Here is a 25,609-nt window from a genome sequence, read left to right as displayed (position 1 = left end):
AGATGGTAACCGAGCACTTGAATTTTATTCGCTGTTGTATACTGCTTGGGATTCACTCCCCCTGTTGCACCTGTACCCTGTTTCTGATCTGTGATGGACCAATCCTATGGAAATGCCCAGAGCAGATAGGAGTCAGTCCACAATGCACCTCCTGTTCACGGAGGCACACTGCTTGCAATGCACTCCCCCTGTTGTACCTTTCCCCTGTTTCTTCTCTGAGGCGGCCCAATGCCAGGGAAATACCCACAGCAGGCAGGGGTCAGTCAACAATGCACCTCCTGTTCACGGAGGCACACTGCTTGCAATGCACTCCCCCTGTTGCACCTTTCCCCTGGTTCTTCACTGTGGCGGCCCAAGCCTATGGAAATGCCCACAGCAGACTGGGTCAGTCCACAATGCACCTCTTGTACACGGAGGCATACTGCCTGGGATGCACTCCCCTGTTGCACCTTTCCCCTGTTTCTTCGCTGTGGCGGCCCAAGCCTATGGAAATACCCACAGCAGACAGGGGTCAGTCCACAATGCGCCTCTTGTTCACAGATGCGTACTGCTTGGGATGCACTACCCCTGTTGCACCTTTCCCCTGTTTCTGCTCTGTGCTGGCTCAATCCCAGGGAAATACCCACAGCAGACAGGGGTCGGTCCACAATGAACCTCTTGTGCACACAGGTACACTGCTTGGGAAGCACTCCCCTGTTGCACCTTTCCCCTGTTTCTTCTCTGAGGCGGCCCAATGCCAGGGAAATACCCACAGCAGACTGGGTCAGTCCACAATGCACCTCTTGTATACAGAGGCATACTGCCTGGGATGCACTCCCCTGTTGCACCTTTCCCCTGTTTCTGCTCTGTGCTGGCCCAATCCCAGGGAAACGCCCACAGCAGACAGGGGTCAGTCCACAATGCACCTCTTGTTCACGGAGGCATACTGACTGGGATGCGCTCCCCTGTTGCACCTTTCCCCTGTTTCTTCTGTGTCATGGCCCAGTCCCAGGGAAGTACCCACAGCAGACGATTGCAGTCCACAATGCACCTCTTGTTTATTTCTTTCTTTTTATTTATTGGGTATTTATAATGCACCTATTCACGATGTGTTTCACAGAGTCATGCTCCTTGGGATGCACTCCCCTGCCGCGCCCTTTTCCTGTTTCTTCTCTGAGGCGGCCCAAGCCTAGGGATATGCCCACAGCAGACAGGGGTCAGTCCACAATGTAAGGCATACTGCCTGGGGTGCACTCCCCTGTTGCACCTTTGCAGACACATCTCTTGTTCTACAACACATCTCTTGTTCACAGTAGCATACTGCCTGGGGTGCACTCTCCTGTTGCACCTTTCTCCTGTGTCTCCTCTGTGGCGTCCAAAGCCTACGGAAATGCCCACAGCAGGCAGGGGTCGGTCCACAATGCACCTCTTGTTCACGGAGGCATACTGCCTGGGGTGCACTCTCCTGTTGCACCTTTCTCCTGTGTCTCCTCTGTGGCGTCCAAAGCCTACGGAAATGCCCACAGCAGGCAGGGGTCGGTCCACAATGCACCTCTTGTTCACGGAGGCATACTGCCTGGGGTGCACTCTCCTGTTGCACCTTTGCAGACACATCTTTTGTTCTACAACACATCTCTTGTTCACCGTAGCAAACTGCCTGGGGTGCACTCTCCTGTTGCACCTTTCTCCTGTGTCTCCTCTGTGGCGTCCAAAGCCTACGGAAATGCCCACAGCAGGCAGGGGTCGGTCCACAATGCACCTCTTGTTTCTTTCTTTCTTTTTATTTATTGGGTATTTATAATGCACCTATTCACGATGTGTTTCACAGAGTCATGCTCCTTGGGATGCACTCCCCCTGCCGCGCCCTTTTCCTGTTTCTTCTCTGAGGCGGCCCAAGCCTAGGGATATGCCCACAGCAGACAGGGGTCAGTCCACAATGTAAGGCATACTGCCTGGGGTGCACTCCCCTGTTGCACCTTTGCAGACACATCTCTTGTTCTACAACACATCTCTTGTTCACCGTAGCATACTGCCTGGGGTGCACTCTCCTGTTGCACCTTTGCGGACACATCTCTTGTTCACCGTAGCATACTGCCTGGGGTGCACTCCCCTGTTGCACCTTTCTCCTGTGTCTCCTCTGTGGCGTCCAAAGCCTACGGAAATGCCCACAGCAGGCAGCTATCGGAATGCTGTCTGCCTTGCCTTGTCTTGTCCATTATGTTAATTTTTTACATTTCTTCTGTTGAATACATCATTTCTCACATAATTAGAGTACTGGAAAACAAGGGGATTTGCCCAGAAAATATGCTTTTGTTGGGGTGCCAGGTATTTATTTTCTGAAATCGAATGAAATTGGCAGTGTTTCCGCACGGAACCTCACAGTTTATCCACAGGCCTTCTTCAGGCCAAAAAAAGGGCCTAACACACAACCCTGCAGGTGATGACAACGAATGCATTCAAATGTGCTCAGCTTCATTTCCCTATGATATATGTGATGTATCGCATGTTTGTACATAGGCAGAGGAGATGACATCTGTAGCTGGTGCAGGGGTCTGCTTGAGCTTGATTGGCAGCAATGCGGTCATTTTTAGTGCAGTGTGTGAGAGTAGTTCGTCCCGGGAGGATAGCACAGCGGCAGCGTGCGCGTCTTGGAAGCAAGACGTTCGATCCCTGGGTCCGCGCTTAGAAACCTCCGAGTGTTTAAGCGCGTTATAAATACGTAACTAAGACAAATAAAAAATCTAATCTTAATCTGTGTTTCCTCTGTAACAGCCTCGATGCCTCATGGGCTGCAAGTGCGCTTAACAAATGCAAATAAATAAATAAAGAGTTCTGGCTCTCACCTGTACTTGGAATAATGCCGAGTGCCTCAGTGCACAAACTCAATTTAAAAAAATGTGTTGACAGAAATGAACCAACGCACTCGGGAGAAGTCTCCCTACCACATAAAAGCAATTCTTAAAAGTGTGTGCCTCTCAAGGAAAGCTCCCAGCTAACCCTCATTTCTCATGAAAGCATATTTCCAGTGCTGCATTTCTTTTCAGACTTCGCAGATTTTTTCAACTGCTAAATGTGTTCCTTCAGGTGCTTCTCGTATTTTATAACAGGCTATTCCGTTTTTGGTGCGAAGCACACCTTTATAGTAATGTGTTCATAATTATTTAGATTGCTAATTTGATGACCTTTAAGTGTGTGGCATGTATTTTAGTGAGAAGGTTTGCTTTCACATTTGCTGTATTTTGGCTGGCTTTGCACCAAACGGTAGTCTAATAAGCAGAATCCGGCAGTACATTTATAGCGGTGCAGACGTTATTTGACCATCGCAACGAGAGTAAACCTTTCAAATGTGTTTTTTCTTTTCATACGCCTCTTACATGAATCACACATTCTGGCCTTTCTATCTCCAATAGATAGATAATTTCGTTATGCGGGCTTCATATTGAATATTATGAAAGAATGCTGTTTGCAGAGAGTGAAATGTGTCGCCTTACCGGTCACCGGGGGTTAAAACTGTTTTCTACTTGGGTCGCTGGAGCTGAAAACTGTTCGGTCCATAAGGTGGTACAGAAACGCTGAAAAGGAGAGATATTGGAAATAACTCTGGTGAAGCAGAAAAACAAGCACACATATTACATCTATTTAACATACACCTTCATTAAACAATCCACTTTATACTTTTGATTCCCCAACTCAGGTTTTTCCTGATAGGCATGTGTAGGGGAGGACAGGCCTTAAAGGCCCCCCTCTCCTACATCCTTCTCCCCAGGTGAGGACCCTGGCTCGCCGAGCGTCCCCCCATGCCACCTGAGCCCAGGTGGAGGAAGGCTTGCCCACCGAGGACATTGCCCCCACATATCCATCATACACTCACACTAACGTTTAGATAGGCCTAGAAGCCTTCTTGCCCAGCAAAGATGGCGTGAGTTCAGCGCGCTGTAGCACGGCCCCCACCTTTGGAGAGCTTTCCAAGTATCCCTGCCGCCGCAGCCCTGGTAGATCCGCTGCGAGCGCGTTCCCATGAGAAAGTCGGGTATGAGCTAACCCGAGATGCTAACACTGTAACATTTTATCGTTCACACTGTAATATTGCACCTCGCATGACCTGGTCCGCGAGGCCGGGGTGACGGGGAAAAAGCTGAAGCATCACTTTCTGAAGAAAGTAGAAAATAATTCAAGTATTGGTATTAACGAACTACCTCTGTTTAAACAGATTTTGTAAACTATGAATCAACCATAAAGATGTAACGTTACATGATACCACCCCAGGTCTGGACTAATGCTGCTATAACTACAGAGAAAGATGCCGACAAAACGTACAACCTTTATCTGTATAAGTGTTCTCTCAATTTTATGAAGAAACTTGAACTCGTATATGTTTTCTTAATCACCCCAAGCGGCGAGTATCAATCTCTGTAGGCCATAACCTAGAACTACCTCATGTACTGTAGTGAATATAATGTTAGGTAACGAAATGATTAATGAACTCGAAGTATATATGTATGGTATGATAGTTTAAAGAAGACAAATGATATAAAAGTTTTGTATTCAGAATCAGGCAACACACGAGGAAAATACCTTTTGTGAATATATGCAAGGCCATTCTCCCTCCCGCCCTACGAAGCCTGCCAAGTAGAAAAAAGCTAAGGCCTGTGCCGTGCTCCCCCACCTCCCCCGGCCAAGCTGGAACTACTCCAGAGAGTCAGAGGCCCCAACACAGCATCCAAGGCCACCGGCCGCCACCTGTGTTATTTACAGCACGATAATAAACTTACGTTTGAATCCACTGATCTACCAGCACCCTCTCGTAAATCCCACAATCCCCCAGACCACCCCAAGGAGACCCCCGACAATGGGACAAGACACAGAGCCCCCTTCATAGTAGCTTCTAACGTAGTAATAAAACATGTACCACCCGGCACAAGCCCCCAGAGCCTAGCCCCTCGACCTGAAATACCAGACGTCAGAACACCGGTAAATCCAACAGATGACCACCAGACCCCTCACAAGGTGCATTCCTCCTGTGTTGTATTGATTGAAAGATTTACTGTAGAAGTTAGATATGGGGTTTCAAGTAACTGCAATGTGCATGATCTAGGGTACCTAAGTCAGGGAAGGCATTCATCTTTGTCACAGGCTGCCCCAGCGTACCAACACCGCCCGGATGACCTCGAGCCGGCCTGCCAGGCCCAACCCAACCCACGAGGCTGACCAGTGACGACATCTCACCCGGACCAACCATGCTGCAGCAACACCTATAGTTAGTCGACGCCACCCAATCCCAATTAACTTGTGCCCCCTATAGTGTGTAGGTTCTGATGACGTTTTTTGTATTAGAAATACGCCTGCCTTTGCGATTGTCAGGCAGAGCGCTCTCGGAGGTTGCAGAGTTCTTTGCATGCCATATTCTTTGGATAAACTCCCACTTACGCTCACCTGCACTCTGTCTTGGCCTTATTCCCATTACGGGAGTGTCCATTATTGTCTCCCATTGCGGGGAGGATCGTGCTAACTTGGGGGCGCTTCCACTCAGTGGTGACCCCGACGTGATATTTCCAAATTTATTTTTCCTGAACTCCTTTTAACGACCCCCTTTTGGCACGAGAATCTCCGGTCAGAAAGGGAAACGCACGGTGAGCCGGCTCCGGGAAGCTACCCGCCAACGGCGACCGGTACGCTTAGAAGTGCGCACTCAAACTAGATGGGGTACGGGATCCCGGTTGCAAAATCCCCTTTGAGTACCGCTCGCCGGAGCCGGGGCTGACTGTTGAGCAGAAAGGCAACACCGCCTGGACGGACCCAGTTTCGGAGACTATCGGTTCAAGACGGGCACGTGAGTACCGAGTGCGAGCGATCATAAAGGGGGAGGGAGGGGAACTTGTGAATAGGAGAACGTGGGCAGGTAGGGGAGAGAATTACGGGAGTCTACTAAAGACAGGTCTTAAAACTTTCCTTATCTTTTCTTTGCATATGGCCATTAGGAGTAAGAAGTAAGTGAAGAGGTAGAAGTGACGGAAACCTAGCTCCGAAAGGGGGTGGAAGGCGGCGCCGCATAGTACTATCTAGACTAGTACTGGGAATATATGAAGAAGTAAAAAATAAGTTATTGGTGTCTGGCAAAGGGAGACACTTAGGATACTGTTAGTGATTGCTACTCTTTCTATTTCTTTTTTCCAGTCCACGGGGCAAGGGGTGAACGTGAAAAGGGTATAAGGCAGACATGCTTGTAGAAGAACTATAAAATAGGGAGCACTTTTTTAGGAGTGGGATTAAGTAGTGGCACGTACAGACGTGAACACAGTAAGCTTAGCAGAAAAACAGGGACAGCTGGCCAGGGAGGAAAGGGAGGAAAAAAAAAGAAGAGGTGTGAGTGAGAAAGTATTGTGAGGGGTGCGCGCACCGTGCGAGTAGTGGAGACGAACGGTTGACCGCGAGGGGGTGCTAGAGAGTGTTGGCCATAACCAGTAGTTGCTTGGTTGTAAGTGAAATTACATGAGAGTGTATGTGAATGGGAAGGGGATGAGTTGTGGTAAGTAAGAAAGCATTTGTGCAGTGAACAACTTTGGGTGATATCGGTGAGACGTCCGCTCTTGTCTGTGCCATAAAGATATAGATAAATATATATCTACACCTAACTAAAAGTAAAGAAGGTGGACACGGTCGTTGCTAGTGATTTAGAATATGGGGGCGGAAACTCCCTTGTCGCATATTTGTAAGAGCTTACCGGGGTACGCTGAACGAATAAATAAATATCACGATCAATGGGTAACAGAATTGAAAGGGGAGGGATTGCCCCAGATTTGGCCAGAGGGAGGATCTTTTGACAAAAGCGTTCTTGATATGGTACGAGCATGCATTAGCCTCAAGTATAAGGGAAAACAATGGCAAAACAGGAAGGAGGTATTAGACCTCTGGAGATTGTTTGAGGAAGTACCCCCACCCAAAGATCCGGCACCAACTGTCGATCTGCCGCCCACAACAGACAACCCACTCATGATTCCAAGGGGGGAAAAGGACCAGCTAAATACAGAACAACCTACGGAGGTGATTAGCTTGTACCCAATATTGAACAAACCAGTCCCCGCAGCAGGATATAGCGACCCTACTTATGTGCCTCCCCCCACAACTGTTACACCACCGAGACCAACAGCCCCCCCGCCATACGAAAGCACTAGAGAGCGCGCCCAGGGAAGCACACAGAGGGTGAATATAGAAAAGCTAACGAGTGACTTAGAGTCGAGGCTTTTTGTGGCAAGGGATGAACTCTCAAGAATAAAAGACATATGTGAGCGTACAGCGTGCGCCCCTACACAATCAGGACGCACGTCTAGAGCGTCAAGCGAAAGTAGACAAATTGAGGAAGGATGGAAAAAGGGGGAAATACTGTTCAGAATTGAGGAAGAGCCGACACGAATAATAGAGGTAGGAGCAGTAGAAGGGAGCATTGGTGATGTATCACGAGATAGAGGGATCAGAGAGGACTTGTTGTGCGATGTCAGAGGAGGGTTGGATGAGAATGATAGGTTGAGTATGGCAGTAGGAGGGGAAAGCGAGGAGATGGACGGTGCATGCTCGCTAGGGACTATAGATGATGAATGGATGGGACGATTAAGAAATAGAGTGGGGAAGATGGCGTCATTGGAGTCAGCAGCGACTAAGGTAGGGGAGGGTGCAACTGCAAAAGGGAAGTTACAACTTCCATTGATACACAGAGGGGGGGGGAGACCAAACTATATACCATGGGCCCAGATGGACAAGGCTAATTTAATGAAATTATTGCCCCCGTTGTCAGGAGGGGCGAGCAAGTGGATATATGCATTTGAGAAACATACCGCCGGCATACCGTTGGCAGTAGGTGATGTGAAAAGCCTACTAGTATCCGCAGTAGGAGATCAAGCGGACAGAGTATGGGCTAAGGCTGGTTTCCCAGGCGTGGCGTTGAATTGTGATCGCCATGACGGGGCTTCTTTTAATACAGTGCGAGCAAGGGTGTGGGACGCACTGCGGGAGACGTTCCCAGATACCCCTGATTTACAGTCAGTAATGCAATGTACAATGAATGACGGGGAGGATGCTATGGATTACATTCTCCGGGTGCAGGAGATGTGGAGAGCGGAAACGGGCACGCCCTGGCATCAGTCAACGTCTCTGTTTTACTTTATCATCAAGAGAGGGCTCCCAAAAGAGGTGCAGAAGGCGCTCGACAAAATAGCAGGGGTTGAGGCGAAGGGGTGGCCGGAGATCCAAAGCATAATAGTGCACCATTGCAAAAGAATCAAAGAAAGAGAGAGGGAAGTAGCACAGAAAAGGTTGGCAGACGAAGCAAAGTTGGTACAGTCAAAGTTAGTGAAGGTTGCAGCAGCGGTAGCCGGACTCCCACTCATGAGGGAGGGAGATGAAGGAGAGGAGGGGCAGATAGCAATACAAGGGAGAATAGCAGCTAATTGGGCCGGACAAGGCCAGCGACAGTGGAACGAGCAAGAGCAGAACGGAGGTCTGGCGCGGCAAGAGTGGGCCCCAAGAGGGGGAAGAGGTGGGTACAGGGGCCGAAGAGGAGGACAAGGGTATGGAGGAATGGGAGGAAATGGGTGGCAGGGTCCCAGAGGTCCACAGGGGAGCTGCTGGAATTGTGGGAGATGGGGGCATTACTCAAGGGAGTGCAGGAGCGGACAAAACAGCGGGTTCCAGGAGACAGAGCAGTACGGTCACCCCCACCCAGGAAGCCCATACGGCCTCCCCATGGGACAATACCAGCAACCAGAAAATGCAGGGCAAAGAAGTAACGCACAACTACACGGACATCAGTACAGAACACAAAACCACCCACAGAATAATGACAATATGCAATACACGCCAGGTAACACTTTCGCCACAGTAGCTAATGGAGCGCCTGCCCCCGCACCTTATAGCGGGGTGTCGGTAGTTTAGGGGAACATTTTTGATCAAGGGGGGGCAATGAGACACCCCGCATAGGACAGCCCACAGAGAACACTTGCGTGTCCAGTACTATCTACGACCCACAATGCATCAGAGGAACCATTGATAGGAGCGCAGATAGGAGACAAGCAATTCATATTCATGGTGGATTCGGGAGCGGAGAAATCATGTATTAGAGAGGGCCGGTTCCCGTTATCTAATAGAACGTTAGAGACGCAGGGGTTCTCTGGGGCTGTAATTGAAGTTCCTTACACAGAAGCATTGGATGTGACAGTGGGGGGTAAAACAGTGAAAGCACCCTTACTGTACTATGAACGCTCTCCCATTAATTTGCTGGGGAGGGATCTCTTAGGCAAACTAAATATGACAATATCATTCACAGAAAGCGGTATCGTATGTTCAACACCAGGCATATGTCCCCTCCGCGTACTAGCAGTAATACACGGCCACACAATCATGCAAGAGATCAGAGGGTTACCAAGAAACGAGGAGATGTTTGTTGAGGGCATGAGAACATTGGCTCTCATAGTACCAGAACTAAAAAGGACGGATTGGAGGATCCCAGCCGAATTCCTTTTCCGCCCCATAGTGAGCCCCGACACTGCTCCCGGGTCAGTGCTATCATTGGATTTACACGCAGTACACGTGTCAGCAAACAGAATATGTGTGATTGGAGTTGATATGGAAGGATGTGAGTGGCGGACAGTACTGTGTACAAATGCAAATATCCCACTGCGGGAGCTATCGGACGAGGAGCTATTTTCCGACACTGAGACAGATGGCGAAATAGTGATGGAACTAGCAATGCCGTGCGACATTGTAGTTACAGCGAGAAAAACTAAAGTTGAATTGATGGCAGTAGTAGGAGCACCACATACATTTTTTGATGAGGACATGAGGTTAGTACCCACTAACATATGGACAAATGGCCCCCATGATGTGGGGTTATTACATGGGGTTCAGCCTGTGGTAATAAAACTGAAACCGGGAGCAATTCTACCCCGGGTAAAACAATATCCATTGTCACGCGAAGCAGAAGAAGGGATCAGAGAGACAATAGATGCACTGCTAGCGCAAGGAATAATAGTGCCCTCAAACTCCCCATGTAACACATGCATTTACCCGATTAAAAAGGCGAAGGGAGGTTCCTGGAGGATGATACAAGATTTACGCCCACTCAATGATGTCATTCAGAAGGAGTTCCCTTTAGTGCCGAACCCGGCGACAATACTATGCAATATTCCAAAAACAGCGTCCCACTTCACGGTCATCGACTTGAAAAATGCATTTTTCTCGATTCCCTTAGCAGAAGAGAGCAGGTACTTAACAGCGTTTACACTAGGGGGGAGGAGGTTCGAACATTGCAGACTACCGCAAGGATATTGCGAGAGCCCAAGCATATTCAACAGGATACTACATGAAGATCTGGGGAATTTGCCTGTAGAAAGCACGGTGATTCAGTACGTTGATGATTTATTGGTTTGTGCACAAACTGAGGAGGAGTGTAGAAAGGACTCAATAACACTCCTGACATTATTGGCCAATAATGGGTACAAGGTGGACAAGGGGAAGTTACAATACTGTCTGACAGAGGTCCTATACTTGGGACAGCTGATATCAAAGGATGGTAAGCGGATCATACCAGACAGGGCACAGGCGATTAGAGCAGTTGGGGAGCCCAAAACAGTAAAAGAGATGCAGAAATTTCTGGGTATGTGCAACTACTGCCGTGCATGGATATTGGATTATGCAGCATACACAAGGCCCTTATTACAGGCACTAAAAGAGGCCCAGCAGGTAAACAAACACGTAGAATGGACAGAAGAAATGAACACATCATTTAACTCACTGAAAGAACTGATATCAAGCGCTCCAGTACTTGCGAATCCAGATTATGGGCGCGAATTCTTCTTATTTTCACACTGCAAAGGAACACTGATGACAGCAGTACTGACACAAAAAACATCGTTAGGGCACAAGCCACTGGCTTACTATAGTGGCACCCTAGACGCAGTAATGCAAGGCCATTTCGCGTGCGAGCAATCCCTAGCTGCAGCTGCGTTCGCTATTGAGAAAAGTGCCACGATAGTAATGGGCTGTTCTGTGACACTTTTTGTGGAACACTCACTCTTTGCAATATTAGAGCGATCAAAGAGCACATTGACAACACAACGCGCCACAGCATATGAAATAATATTGTCGAGCGCAAACATCCATATAGTGAGATGTAAAACAGTGAACCCAGCCACATTCATCACAGAGGCATGCACTATAGAAGACATGCAAAACCACAACTGCGCAACGCACACAGGTGACGAAGGTCAGGACCAGGTGGTTTTTGAGAATGCCCTGAACGAGGGAGAGGTGTATTTCGTGGACGGGTCAGCATCAATAGACATGGAGACAGGAGAGAAACATGTGGGTATGGCAGTTGTACGATTAGAGGAAGATGAATACGAGACACTAGTGCAACACCGCCTCCCATCACACTATTCAGCCCAAGCAGCAGAACTAATAGCGCTAATAGAAGCATTGCATGCCGCCAAGGGGTGCGCAGTGACAATATATACAGACTCAGCATACATGACAACAACAGTACACGGCGGGCTGGCACGGTGGGGGCGGAGAGGGTTTCGACGAGCAGATGGAACACCGGTTCAGCATGCAGAATTATTGAAAGAACTGATTGAGGCCCTGCAAGACCCCACGGCAGTAGCCATCGTAAAATGCCAAGCCCACACCACAAATACAGATTTTATATCTTTGGGGAACGCGGCAGCAGACGCCGCTGCCAAAGACGCTTCATATTTGCAGAAAGGTGAAGTAGGAGAGTACATATTGCACCACACAACAAGCCACGAGGTCCCCACAGGATACAACATGATGCCCACACAGGAAATAATAGAGCTGCAAGAGGGAGCTAGTGCAGAAGAAAAATTGCTGTGGACTAAGAGGGGATGCAGCAAATCGCCGACTGATTTATTGTGGCGACAAGAAAGTTCAGGAAAAGCGGTGATGCCAGTTACATTGTTAGAAACAGCGTTTCAACAACTACACTTTCCCGCACATAACACAAAACAGCACATAATGGCAGAGATACAAGAAGATTGGTTTGCACCTTGCCTCCAGGAACACATAACAAGGTTGGCATTGGAATGCACAACATGTCAAATTTATAACTCAGGTATGACATTGCGCACACTAAGAGGTATGATACCAAAACCAAATGGCCCATTCAGAGAGCTCCACATTGATTATGTAGACATGGGAGAACGATGTAATGGGGCTCGCTACATGATTGTGGTTGTATGTCCATTTTCGAGGTGGGTGGAGGCAGGTCCCTGTGCACGCCCTGATGCGAAGGGCGCCGCAAAGTTCCTAGTGCGGGAAGTATTCCCGCGCTGGGGAATTTGCGAAGTCATTCGCTCAGACAACGGCACACATTTTGTCAATGAACTATTCAAAGAAGTGACTACGTTATTGGGAATAAAGCACAAATTATGTTCGATTTATCATCCTCAAAGTAATGGCGTAGTGGAAAAGATGAACGGCCTGTTAAAAGGCAGATTGTCAAAATTATGTTTTTCCCTCAAAAAGACCTGGATGTACTGCCTACCTCTGGCCCTGTTCGAATTGCGCAATCAGCCAAGTAAAGACCACCATTTGTCCCCGCATGAGATCGTCACGGGAAGGAGAATGAACACAACACATTCGCCTCTCCGTGAACGTTCTGATGCACACAGAAGCGCAGCGGTATTGGGAGAGGAGTTCACAGAGTACTTGAAAAAACTAACAAGGGCAGCGCGCATAATAGCGAAGCAACTAGCCCCCCCCTCTACAAGAGAGGAGGGGAATACAACAGAATTAGTAACACTGCCTGACAAACCATTACAGCTAATGCCCGGTGACTTTATATATGTCAGAAGTTTTGTGCGAAGGTGGAATGCGCCACGTTTCCATGGCCCTTATGAGGTAGTGTTTTGCACGCCCACGGCAGTAAAGGTGAAGGGCCTAAAATACTGGGTGCATTTGACAGACGTGCGTAGAGCCTATAGCGCCGTGGAAGGTGAGGCGCAGGACGAGGCACAGGCAACAGCGGACAGTGGAGTTGTGCAGAATGAGTGAAGGTGATTTTCTGTATGTGCAGCGATTGACAATGAATGCAACTGATGACATGGCATTCGTACGAATAAAAAAAAAAAAAAAGAATATATTTTTGCTCTTTTAATTGAATGGGTTTTTTTGTTCTCTCATTTTTTGAAATATCTCTTTCTTTTGAAGAAGTTTTTCTATGTAATATACAATGATCTAAAAGTATTGATTGTAAATACCCGTGTCTGTGGAAACAAACCCTTCCCCCACCCACGTCCATGTTTTATGAAAAAAAAAAAAAAAAAAAAGAGCTTCCAACGTTGGAAATGTTTACATGTCTGTACTTAATGTACTTTTGTATCTCAAACAGGAATTACCATGGCATCTAATGGGCAGCCTGCAACTAATAGATTTCTTAGAATTAAAGAAATGTTAATAGATAGACTTACATATTCATATGAATGTGGATTGTCAATTTGTGTTATTGTGTTCTTCCTATCAATGTTTTGTCTGGTAACATATTGGTTTATAGCGTTCATCTCTTTCGAGATGACCGAGGGGGGAGGGGGGGAGTAACATCACCCGAGCTCCTGGGAGCAATGCAACCACAACTGTAAATTTTAAAGAAGGTGATTTTCTGGTGTGGGATGGATCACACTTTGTATGGGGTTATTACACTGAACCACCAACTGTCGCCCTGTCAGATTCAAGAGGTATACAAACAGAAATGGAAAATAACACAATGTCCATACCTGAACTATATAACGGCCCCAACACCCTCCCCACCCCATCAGAAGAAAGTGACTTGTTGTTTATTGAGGAAGATGGGAATATTATAACTATTAAAGAACATAAGGAAACATATCAGAAACTTGACAAGGGGGGTGGGAAGGAGGAAGGGGGGCCCATTTTTTCTTCTATCAAAAACAGCAGACGAAGGAGAAGCAAGGATAGTAGGTGGAGAAGAGAGACAAGCAGGAGGGGGTATGACGAGTACTATGGGTTAGGGTTAGATAAAATGGAAGATCCTCGGCACCCCCACCAAGCAAATAAATGGTATGCTGATATGAGTGCCACAGCCAAACAAACTACAAATGAGAGCTGTTATGTCTGCTCGCTCATTCCCCATGCATCAGGCACACCTAAAGTGTTGTTGCCCAGAGAATTGGCCATTATAGATGCCCAGTGTCTCCTTCATCTCACTCTATGCCGTATAAAAAACACCTTCCAGGCACACGACGTCACTTTCAAGATTATACAGACTGAAAAAACGTGCTACCCAAAAGCAGCTGGAGTGGTATGTCTCAAAGAACCATTTTTTGCGATACAAGGGACACTGTTTTCTGAAAACAAATGGAAAGATGAAGAAGTACTGTGCAAAGCGGAAGCACTGAGAGGTGTCCAACCAGCCAAACTGCGATGGATGGAAGAAACATGCACACCAGTATGGAAGGAGCACATTTCCAAACTGACATGGGTAACAGCAATGGAAAAGCCCTTCAAGCTACAAAGTGAGATCAAGAACGAACTATGTTTTAAGGGAGAAGGAAAAGTGGCAATAGGGACGAATAAAAACTGCAACAAAACCCTCCCATCCCAGAGATGAGAAAAGGAACAGCCGCATTGATGGACACATACTGGGTATGTGGGAACCAGGCCTACTTGCACCTTCCCCAGGCATGGAGCGGCAGCTGCTCCATGGCCACTCTGCACTCGGCCCTAATGGTGATTCCAGAAAGCCACGTTGACGAAAATAAAAGGATGCCAGGGAACATGCACCAGGGTGTGGTTCCTCCCACTGCAACATCACGCCTCTATGTCCTGTCCTCCGGAGAGAAGGGAGAAGAGCTATCACGGAACAAACGGGCATCAAATTACATATCTCAAGCCTCTTCTGATTTATTGGCACAGATCCCAGACAGGTACCGACTGTTCAGCTCTGTAGAAACATTCTTTGCCTCGCTAATTTCAAGTGTCCAAGCAAGGGCGAATGCAAAATGGCTCCAGATAACACGGTGGGAACTGATTCAGTTAGCCAATGACACTGAAGAAGGGTTTAACATAATAAAAGTAGAACTGCGAGCTCTACGCCTGATGACCATGCAGAACAGGTATGTTCTGGACCTACTGACAGCGATTGACGGAGGTGTTTGCCGAAAAATAGGAAGTGCCTGCTGCACTTTCGTACCTTCTGAAGACGCGGAAAATGGTTCCTTATCCCACGTGATCGAAGCAGTACACAATCTGGGAGAGAAGATGAAGATGGAAGGTGGAGCAGAAGCCAGCACGTGGTTCGACAATATCTTCTCCTGGGTTCCCTCTTGGCTTGGAATAACAATGAAATTTCTGGTACCAACTGTGGTGTTCCTCCTCGTGGCGTTCTGCCTGTGCCAGTTGGGCCTCCGGTGTTGTGCAAATGTGGTCCCTAACGGCGCAATGATGATGGTGACAATGGGCAACTCTGGTTGTACAATGAGGGCAACACAAGAAGTATATGTGCAGACAGGGATAGATAACACCCCCCAGTACCGGTTAGTACCTATGTACCGTGACAAGGACATAGTAGACAAGCTATGGCATACCACTATCAAGGAGCCCCGAAACGTGGAATTAGAATGGTACACAGAGGTCTGGGTAGATTTGGAGGAAAGTGGTGACTGTATATATTTAACGTGCACACCAGCCGAATATGCCAGAAGAGGAGAGAGCTTAAGGGGGGTGTGTAGGGCATGGATGCCCATCAAGGGAACACCTGCATGGGATGACGCGATAGTAGAGGAACAAGAGTGCAGAAGGTTGGACGACCTGAAGAATTCGTTACTTTAGTAACGAAAGGGGGGAAATGTAGGGGAGGACAGGCCTTAAAGGCCCCCCTCTCCTATATCCTTCTCCCCAGGTGAGGACCCTGGCTCGCCGAGCGTCCCCCCATGCCACCTGAGCCCAGGTGGAGGAAGGCTTGCCCACCGATGACATTGCCCCCACATATCCATCATACACTCACACTAACGTTTAGATAGGCCTAGAAGCCTTCTTGCCCAGCAAAGATGGCGTGAGTTCAGCGCGCTGTAGCACGGCCCCCACCTTTGGAGAGCTTTCCAAGTATCCCTGCCGCCGCAGCCCTGGTAGATCCGCTGCGAGCGCGTTCCCATGAGAAAGTCGGGTATGAGCTAACCCGAGATGCTAACACTGTAACATTTTATCGTTCACACTGTAATATTGCACCTCGCATGACCTGGTCCGCGAGGCCGGGGTGACGGGGAAAAAGCTGAAGCATCACTTTCTGAAGAAAGTAGAAAATAATTCAAGTATTGGTATTAACGAACTACCTCTGTTTAAACAGATTTTGTAAACTATGAATCAACCATAAAGATGTAACGTTATATGATGTCACCCCAGGTCTGGACTAATGCTGCTATAACTACAGAGAAAGATGCCGACAAAACGTACAACCTTTATCTGTATAAGTGTTCTCTCAATTTTATGAAGAAACTTGAACTCGTATATGTTTTCTTAATCACCCCAAGCGGCGAGTATCAATCTCTGTAGGCCATAACCTAGAACTACCTCATGTACTGTAGTGAATATAATGTTAGGTAACGAAATGATTAATGAACTCGAAGTATATATGTATGGTATGATAGTTTAAAGAAGACAAATGATATAAAAGTTTTGTATTCAGAATCAGGCAACACACGAGGAAAATACCTTTTGTGAATATATGCAAGGCCATTCTCCCTCCCGCCCTACGAAGCCTGCCAAGTAGAAAAAAGCTAAGGCCTGTGCCGTGCTCCCCCACCTCCCCCGGCCAAGCTGGAACTACTCCAGAGAGTCAGAGGCCCCAACACAGCATCCAAGGCCACCGGCCGCCACCTGTGTTATTTACAGCACGATAATAAACTTACGTTTGAATCCACTGATCTACCAGCACCCTCTCGTAAATCCCACAATCCCCCAGACCACCCCAAGGAGACCCCCGACAATGGGACAAGACACAGAGCCCCCTTCATAGTAGCTTCTAACGTAGTAATAAAACATGTACCACCCGGCACAAGCCCCCAGAGCCTAGCCCCTCGACCTGAAATACCAGACGTCAGAACACCGGTAAATCCAACAGATGACCACCAGACCCCTCACAAGGTGCATTCCTCCTGTGTTGTATTGATTGAAAGATTTACTGTAGAAGTTAGATATGGGGTTTCAAGTAACTGCAATGTGCATGATCTAGGGTACCTAAGTCAGGGAAGGCATTCATCTTTGTCACAGGCTGCCCCAGCGTACCAACACCGCCCGGATGACCTCGAGCCGGCCTGCCAGGCCCAACCCAACCCACGAGGCTGACCAGTGACGACATCTCACCCGGACCAACCATGCTGCAGCAACACCTATAGTTAGTCGACGCCACCCAATCCCAATTAACTTGTGCCCCCTATAGTGTGTAGGTTCTGATGACGTTTTTTGTATTAGAAATACGCCTGCCTTTGCGATTGTCAGGCAGAGCGCTCTCGGAGGTTGCAGAGTTCTTTGCATGCCATATTCTTTGGATAAACTCCCACTTACGCTCACCCGCACTCTGTCTTGGCCTTATTCCCATTACGGGAGTGTCCATTATTGTCTCCCATTGCGGGGAGGATCGTGCTAACTTGGGGGCGCTTCCACTCACATGTGTCATGGGTATACACATCTGATGGTGACACACGTTGTCTGTCCTTCTACGAGTGTTACTTATCCTGTAACATGTTAACGCTCTAGTCTCGTGCTTCTCTTCCTTCTTCACTTGTGCTTTCCACTAATCCCTGAGAATGGTCTCTCCGGGATTTCACTCCAATGCTCCCTCCCTATGCCGACTAGACTGCTCTCCTGCTCTCCCTTATACACACCTCTCCCCCTTTTCCCTAATTTTCATACCCCTTCCTGGCTTGCATGTATATTCCATTTGCCAACATTCTTTTTCGCAATGCTGGGTTCGAATTAGATGGATTCTCAAAGGAATTTTCTAATTGAAGACTGCCCACGCTCCTTGAGTCATATTATTAAGCAATAAACCCTGACAGGCTAGGTAGTGCCCGGGCCATGTTAGAAGCCTTAGCAAAGAAAGGGCTTTAACGTTAGAGCGGGTATTACATCCCCTGGTAAAGCCCCCCTGCCTGGAGGGGTTTATTGCTGTTAGTATCCCGACATATTTAGCGGGATGCTAATAGTTGGTTTTTTAAGTTGAGAAATGGTGTGTTGCTGTTTCTCAACTTTAAAAATACTACAAAGATGGCTGCCACAGATTAGGGAAAAGGGGACTACACATAGTCCCTTCTCCCATTCCATGTTGGCCATTGCTGCAACCAAGATTCACCAGGAACACTGAGTATTCCCGTTGCCGGCGAGGGACCACGGAGCGCAAGGTACGTGGAGCAGGGGTGGGTGATGGATGGATGTCTCAGGGGAGAATCTTTTTGACAACCATGGCCGGAGATAACAGTAATGATGGACGCCACACTCGCGGGGTGGGGAGCCCATACAACGATCTGACAATCAGCGGTCGTTGGTCTCCAATCGGAGTCCAAACTACACATCAACCTTTTGGAGCTGAGGGCGATCAGACTAGCGCTGAAGGCCTTTCTGCCCTCTGTACGGGGAAGGAATGTCCTGATAATGACGGACAACACAGTGGCCATGCACTACCTCAACAAGAGAGGAGGTGTATGGTCACTACCACTGTGCAGAGAGGCAATGCAGCTCTGGTTCTGGGCAATACAAGAAAGGAATCTCTGTCGGCAGTTCACCTAGCCGGAGAGCAGAACACAACTGCGGACGCTCTGAGCAGGCAGAGCACAGTATTCCACGAGTGGGAACTAGGTCAGAAAGTCCTTCAAGAGATCTTCATCCTTTGGGGAACCCCTCAGGTGGATCTGTTCGTGACCTTGGTCAACCGAAAGTGTGATCAGTACTGCTCAAGGGAATTTCTCCCAAGAGGAGCTCTAGGAGACGCATTCGTAGTGGACTTGGAATTTCCACTTCTGTACGTGATTCCCCCAGTCCATGTGATTCCTCATGTAATCAGGAGGTTGAGATGGTTCAGGAAACCCATGATCCTAATTGCCCCGGATTTGGCCAGGGGGACCTGGTACCCGGACCTTCTGGACATGTCAATCTGCCCTCCAATACGTCTTCCACAAAGAGAGGATCTTCTCTCGCAAGAGGAAGGTCGAGTTCTCCATCCAGAGGTCAAGACGCTCAACCTTCACGCATGGTTTCTGAGAGGTTGAGATATAAGGATTGGGATCGCTACGGATGACGTAATGGAGATTTTGCTTTCGGCCACCAACTTAATCTCTGTACTGGTGTCGTTGGAATAAATTCAGTAACTGGTGCAAATATACGAATGTGGACCCTTTTCAATATGGCGCTCCTATAGTGCTATCTTTTCTATTACATCTGGCCAATCTGGGGCTCCAGATTGGGACAATAAAAGGATGTTTGGCAGCGCTTTTCATATTCAAGCGCTCCTCTGAAGAGGTTTCCTGTTTTAAGATTCCTTTGATAATTCAGTTTTTGAAGGGGCTCTGTGGGATGTTTTTACCCATGCATCCAAGCCCTACCATAAAACTGTGCATTACTGCCATTGAAAACATCATGATGCCAGAACTCCCCAGAGAGTGCACAGGGAAAACATGAAGAATAGGCTGCTACCCATTTTTGCCTATGTTGTGAGCACAGGAGGGCACTGCCTAAAACCACCATTGGGCTACACACACAGTAGCCTGAAACCATTGGGAATGGCAATGCTGATTGCCAAAAGCAACCCAGAACTGTGGGGAATTAATTTTCTTAATGTCAAAAATGGATGCAATATTGGTGCTCACCACTATCAGAAAGCCGGCGTTTTAAAACAACCAGACTTTTGTGTAAAACTGAACAAATGAACCCAAACCAGGCCGAGGAAAGACTTGCTAAGAGGTGGATACAATGTAAAACTCTATTCTGAAATGACTTGAAGGAAGTAATTATTTAATGTATATATAAAAAAATTGCTGGGGATGTCAGAAGCTTAAGTGAATTTGGGTTTAAAGCCACTAAAATCGAAATGTTTAGAATAAATGAGTGACCTACTTGTGAGTGTCACATAGGTTGCAATTGTTTAAATGTCATAGTTTTGAACTTAGAATCAGCGTTCTAGCTGCATGTGTAAAAATTGTCAGTGTGATTTGAATGTAGAAAACTGGGAACTAAAGTGACATTTAGCTGAATTTTGCCTGACAACTACCCCCGACAGGAGTTGAACTGGCTCAACAACTCTTCCCAGTCCTGGCTGCATCCTGCTTCCCCCACCAAAAGGAGGTGACACCTCTCTGATTGAATTAGGGGAGTGGTACCTGCAGACTGCAGGAAGTTGAACAAAGCCCTGTCCTGGACTCAGGCAAATGTTATATTGGGGGGGTCGTAAAATGGCTTCCTCTTGGGAGAAACTGGGAGGGGCAGTGCCTGTGAGAGCCAGCTGAGCTTGGGGGAAGTGGATAAACCAGAAATTCCACCATGTGCTTTGGAAAACCACACCACTTTGGGGCCACAGCATGATTTTAAAAAGATGGATAATTTACAGTGCAGACTTGTCAAAATTATATAAATAACATCATCATTCTTGCGATTTTTCTGTGTACATTTTAAGAGGTGTTAGAACCCTGTGGTATGTTCTTGGGGATAGTAGCGGAAAAAAAGGTTGATACTCCAAATGTATGCATGTTAAAAATCTGACACTTTATCATCTGAAACCCATATCCTGGTGCACATTTGTGTAAAATCCGGAAAGGTTTAGAGGTCGTTATCTGGATGAAAAGGGGAGAATTCTGTCATAAGTGGACACAACATTGTACAAAGACAGGGATCGGATGGTTTGGTGCTACAGAAAATATGTTAACTGGACCTATAATATTAGAAAATTGGTACATAGATAAATATGTATTTGGGTCAGAAATAGATTTGTGTGCGATTTGGCAAGGGGAGGATCCTCTGACCATAAACCTACCTCATCACTCTGACTCACAACCCAGTTCCCCCAATCAAGGAAGAGAGGAGGAACTGGCCAGTGGTAAGTGAGAGGGGCAGGCTTAGCTAGGCCCAGACACACACCCATTTTCAAAACACATAAAAAGGAACATTGAAGCCCAGGTAGGGACATTCACTTTCCTCTTTCTTGCGGGACGCTTTGTCGGGAGACTTCAGACTTCACAACCAGAGATCCAGACTTCAAATCCATCAATCTCCAGAGATCCAGACTTCAAATCCATCAATCTCCAGAGACCAGAAATTAACTCCAGAATTTGTAGCAGAGAGGCCTGAATCCACAAGCTGAATCCTCTTCAGCAGGCCTCAAAACCAACCAAACTATTCAACAGCCGGGCGAGCTGTTTGAATTTTTGCCAAGAACTTTTGCCAGAACCAGAGACCCAGAAGGCAGAATTATCCAGAGAGATCAGACCCAGACCAGATCGCTGTGCAGTGCTGAGAGAACCGCAGCCAATCCTGACCAGATCGGTGAAGAAGTCACATTCCTGTCCAAAATCTAGTGTGAGTACCCAGCTAGCACTGTGCCAAAACCAATCTCTTAGTTTAAAATAATCTAATCCAAACTATTTTAGCCTATTAGAACTGCCTCCTAGAATCGTGTCATTCTGTCATCTTTAAAACTGAAAACTGTCACCTGTCATTCTGAGCTTAAAAATTTCAAATCCGAAAAACTACCTTTACTAAATCGGACGTATCTCCGGAACCGTTTGGGCTAGGAGCGAGTTTTAACTGTCATCTTAAAGCTAAGATTCTAAGCTTTCCAACAAACCTAATAGTGCCTCCATGATTGCGCTCGGCGCACGCGACTAAATTTGCAGCGATTTGACATTTTGCTTAATTTCAGCCACGTGTAAAAATATTTGTCCTTGCTTTCCTTGCTTTCCTCGCTGAAATTCATGTACAACCTGACAATCATTCATAGAGCATTGCTAAAGTGATCCTGAACTAATATAAAGTAGCCATCACCTACCCTGAACCTCCTAGAGGGAATTAAAAGCAATTTTAGCACATTTTTCAATTCATTGTTATTACATTCTAAGCATTTTGCACCTGTGTTTAAAACTCCCACCTGTTTCCTCTAAGCTTGCTAGGGGGGATCTGAATTATATTGTTTGCATTCCTGAGGTCTGTATGCTCTCCTTTTCATCTCCTTACATTGCATAGGGGGGGAGTGAATTGTTCAAGAAAAAGTGATCATATTATCTTTTGGTTGAAATCATATCCAGGTTATATCTGCGTTGCATTCTGTCTCACCTTGCCTTTCCTTGAACCATATAAAGCTTTCTCTGCCACCTTATTTTTCTGTTCCTATTTATAAGTAACAAAGTATTGTGCTACTGTAGGATTACCTATTGCTGATTACTGATCATCCTCACAAGTGTGCTATCAAATATTAATTTACTATAAAAGTGTGATAGATATATATTGTTTAATTTTCAAATAAACCTTTTAAATTTGCAAAACAAACCTACTTCTTGGCTCAGCGGGGTCGGGGGGATTCTGAGAGGGTTATATAAGGGTTGTCCTCCAGAGTAAATGAACTGGACATAAAAATACATCAATAAGGGCTTCCATCAGCATCCCAGACTAGGCATTGATTTAGCTGTAGTGTTGAATTGAAGTTGCTTACAGCTCACAAATGTGAACCCCCCAATACCTTTTCATGTCCCTACTTGGGATTTGAATCTTGTGTTGAAATTCTGAACTTGTATACCTTCTGAGCCTCTACATTCATGTTCTTTAAGGCTTTTTTTTTTATTTGTTTTTATTTGGTTTTATATCAAACAGGTTACAACAGTTACACCAGAAAATAACAATCATCAATAAGCATAAAGGAGAAACAAAAGAGAAGGTTGTCGTCACCCAGCTACGAGAGTCACAGTCCAAATCCACATTTCGACAATGTTCTCGTGAATTTTCCGTTCGCACATGACATTCATTTAAAATATCAATGATTACCAACAGTTAACTCTGTTTTCCCCACCCTCGCCTCCCTCCCCCCACCCAACAGGACTCCAACAACTGCCGCAGAGGAGTGTGTTTATTAATTTATGGTGAGTCGCATAACAGGTGCGGTAAGTTTTGGGGACCACCTTGTTTGGGGGGTCAACATATACCCTCTCTGTCTCGTATCGTGTATTCCATTTACGGATGTTGTCTCCCAATGTGAGACCATGGGGTTGGTGAACTTGTAGGTGTCAATGTGTCCTCTCCGGTATGCATTTATTAAGGAACCCCATCCATAAAAGGCTTTTAACACTCAAAACTTTCCTTCTTGTGGCCTTAACATCAGCCCGCAGGGTTAGTGAATTGCAGGCTCTCTCATGCAAACCACTGTATACTACCTTTTACAAGGATAAGGTGGTACTTAGAGTTAAACCTTTTTTCTTTCTTAGAGTTAAACTTCTTGCCAAAAGTAGTTTCTGACTTTAATTTGTCACAACAAATCACACTTCCAACCTTCTATCCTCCTCATTTGGGCAAAGAAGAGTAGAGGCTACACAGACTGGACCCAAAAAGGGCTCTGAGTTTTTATAGATCAAGAATGGCAAGATTGCGCCAACATGACCAACTTTTCGGTGGGTTACAATGGCCATAAACTGGGATTTGCTGTGACAAAACAAACTATATCCCGCTGGATTACTTTGGCTATAGTGGAGTGCTACAGATGGAAAGACCCACCGGAAGGACTTCGTGCCCATTCCACAAGGGGTATGGCTCCTTCCACGGCTCTGAAGAGGTGAGTCCCTGTAATTGATAATTGTTCAGCTGCAACATGGGAATCAATGCACACCGTTGTTAAGCATTATTGCTTAGATGCCTCTTCTTCCCACGGAGGTCTGTTTGCAAAAGCTGTACTTCATTCCGTACATGGTAAAAAATAATTAGTACTCCCACCTCCAAATTTTACAACTGCTATGGGAGTCTATCATAGATGAGGAATACGTGGGAGGACACAATCCATTCATCTTTCCTGTCATTCTTTTGTGGTGTCTTGAAAGAATTCTTCTCGTGCTTTTCTACTTCCATTTGGATTACTACAGGAGCCTGTTCTTGGCCCTCTTCTCTTTACTCTATATTTTTCCCCTAGCTTCCTTGGTTTCTTCACATGGGTTTCAGGCACATTTCTAAGCCGATGATGCCCTTGTCGTCTTTGTTTCCCATCTTTTGATGACACCCTTCATTCAACTGGATGTCTTTATTCTTCTTATGCCTTAAATAAAAGAAAACAGAGCTTCTCTTCTTGCCTGCATCTTCTTCTATTATCTCGCCTTCTTTTATTTCCTCAACCTATTAGCTTACTGGTATCCCCTCATGCTCGTAACTTGGGCTTTATTTTTTATTCTGCCCTTTCTCGTCAAACTCAAATTTCTACTATAGTTCAAACTTGTCATTTATACCTTTTTAACATCAAGAAAGCTTGTCATCTTCTAACATTTCCTTGTACTAAATTATTACTACAAACTTGTGTATTGTCTTATCTTAATTATCGCTGTTCTTTATTCATTGGTTTTCCTGCGTATGCTCTTTTGCCCCTTCGTTCTGTTCTTCATTCAGCTGTTAGACCTCTGCATGGACTTTAGTATTCTTCTAATAGTTTCCCTTATTTGATCCAACTTCGCTGGTTACCAATTAAACCGAGATTTGAGTTTAAATTTCTTTGTCTGGATTTTAAATGTGCTCATGCGTTGGCTCCTGGCTACCTGTCCTATTTAGTTTCCTTATATCACCCTCCTTCCCTGTGCATCTCAATTCCTTCTCTCTGTTCCACGCTCTCTTGTGCTTTCTCTTGCTTTCTTTTCTTCCAATCATTGAGTCCTAATCTAAGGAATTCTCTCGCTTTGGGCATTTGTTTCTGCCCCAACCGAGCTCTTTTCAAGAAACGTCTCATACTGAATTTCTTGCAGTGTGCCTTTGCTCGCAATGTTTTTTCTTGACCTTTGGCTGCACCATGACTCTCATTGTCTCTCATGCTTTGGTTGTCATTTCCTATATTTTTGTACCATTTGAAATATGTAAAGTGCCTTGGATAAAGGCACTCTATAAATGTCATGAATTATATAAATACAATACTTCTTCCCTTTAAGTCCTGTTCACCAGCATTGGTATCTTTCATGGATCAACATGCAACCCTCCTGCCAACCCTGCATCGCCTCATCTTTGCACTTTTTATGTGCATTATAGGAATCTGAAAACGGCCTCCAGGGGTGGAGCTTAGGGAGTCACTCTCCCTCATTCCGAGGGGATTAGCGCCATGACTAGCACCAATACCAGTACCGCCACCGACTTGGTGGTATGGGGATTTACCGGTCTATTCCGACCTTTGCGGGACCGGTAAGTCCCCATTTGAAAAGCCATTCCCCATTCCCATTTGAGCCCCCGTAGGGCTCAATGGGAAGGCGTCAATAATGGTACCGTTATTGACCCGGTATCCCTTAACGGGTCCCGTCCCGCTAAGGGACCTCAGAATAGGGCGCAAAGGGATTACCGGCACCGGTGTCATTACCGGTGCCCGGTATCCCTGTGCGCCCAGGTCGTAATGACCACC

At 46.5% G+C, this 25,609-nt stretch overlaps 1 protein-coding gene across 10 annotated transcripts in view; it reads right to left on the bottom strand.

Annotated features, from left to right (window-relative positions):
- CASR (calcium sensing receptor) overlaps positions 1–25,609 on the bottom strand; it is a 1,433,568-nt gene that overhangs the window by 1,241,927 nt on the left and 166,032 nt on the right. For all 10 annotated transcript variants that reach the window (XM_069635803.1, XM_069635809.1, XM_069635804.1 and 7 more), the window contains one exon: positions 3,471–3,551. The gene's annotated coding sequence lies outside the window, so the exon portion shown is untranslated. The remainder of the gene's footprint in view (positions 1–3,470; positions 3,552–25,609) is intronic.

This window comes from Ambystoma mexicanum, chromosome 7p (assembly GCF_040938575.1).
Source record: "Ambystoma mexicanum isolate Mex_15411 chromosome 7p, UKY_AmexF1_1, whole genome shotgun sequence".
Taxonomy (NCBI): Eukaryota; Metazoa; Chordata; class Amphibia; order Caudata; family Ambystomatidae; genus Ambystoma; species Ambystoma mexicanum.
This window is presented reverse-complemented; position numbering and strand designations above follow the sequence as displayed.